Source organism: Pygoscelis adeliae, unplaced genomic scaffold (assembly GCF_000699105.1).
Source record: "Pygoscelis adeliae isolate BGI_AS28 unplaced genomic scaffold, ASM69910v1 Scaffold504, whole genome shotgun sequence".
Lineage (NCBI taxonomy): Eukaryota > Metazoa > Chordata > Aves > Sphenisciformes > Spheniscidae > Pygoscelis > Pygoscelis adeliae.
The window spans coordinates 293,529-294,786 of NW_008824555.1; positions in this window are offsets into that span (position 1 = coordinate 293,529).

The following is a 1,258-nucleotide window of genomic DNA, read 5'->3' on the forward strand; positions in this document are numbered from 1 at the left end:
TCTTATGCCCCCCCCCCCCCCCCCCCCCCCCCCCCCTTTTCACTTGCTAATCCCCAGCCTCCCTCCCTTCCTTTTTTTCTTTCTTAAACTGTCTTTCCAGCGTGATCCATCACCCTGACTGCAGCAGGGGGGATTCATCGTAGCGGCTGAGATGAATCTCTGGTTCCTTATAAGGACCGACCGAAGGAATCTCCGGCAAGCGGAGACCACAATGTCCGGGAAACTCAATCCCTCCTCGGGATGGAGCCACGGCAATATCGTGAGACAGTAAAAATAGACCGTGGTTTCCCTCCCTGAGAAAGAAGCAAGATTTTATACAATTTAAAATAACACTGGCAGGGCCAGGCAGGGGGGAGAAAATCGCTTCTCGTGGCACATATAATAAAGGACATAAATATGTCCGCGGCAGCAACATTATCAATATTTTTCTGCTTAAGGTATTGATTGATTCCACATGCCAGGGGCAGGGCTGGCTTTCTTCTCACCAGCCTGGCTTTTGGGAACTGATTGATTCAGTTTTGTTGCTGATGGATCAAGAATTCTGCTGTTAGGAGGAAATGAATGTCAAATCCGTCGTGGCATCAATAAGGATGGAGCAAGGCAGGCAGTGCAGGCTGAAGCAGGCCGGGGGCGGGTATTTTTTTCCTTGACTCGTAGCTGGGCTTTTTGCTGGTTTTATTTTTATTTTGGGAGTGGACATTTATTTTAATTGCTTCAATGCTTAGCCAGTTGTAGAATAGAATAGAATAGAATAGAATAGAATAGAATAGAATAGAATAGAATAGAATAGAATATTTCAGTTGGAAGGGACCTACAATGATCATCTAGTCCAACTGTGGGATGCTTTTCCAACCGGTTTTCAGAACGCGCATAGCCCAGACGAGACCCAGCGGGTTTTTTTGCCTCCCTCTTCCCTTCTCCCAGCATCTGGCCCACACCAAGCAGGGACGATATTAGTGGTTGTGCTAGAAATATCGCCTGCTAACTCTGCCATGACTCCATTTCCCTGTGTGTAAAGCAGGGAAACTGATCCCTGCCTCTCTCACCAATATCTGGAAAGATAAGCTGTTTATTTGCCAAGCGCTCAGAGATACTGGGGCTCTATTTATTAATTGGTGAAACTGGAAATGTCGGTTTGCAGATCAGGGTGTTTTCTGCTCTGCTGGTCCCAGGGCTGTTTTCAGGCTCTGTACGGGCACGTCAGCCATGAGGACGGGGACATCCAGCCATCCCGGCCAACTGACGCAGCCCCGGGAGG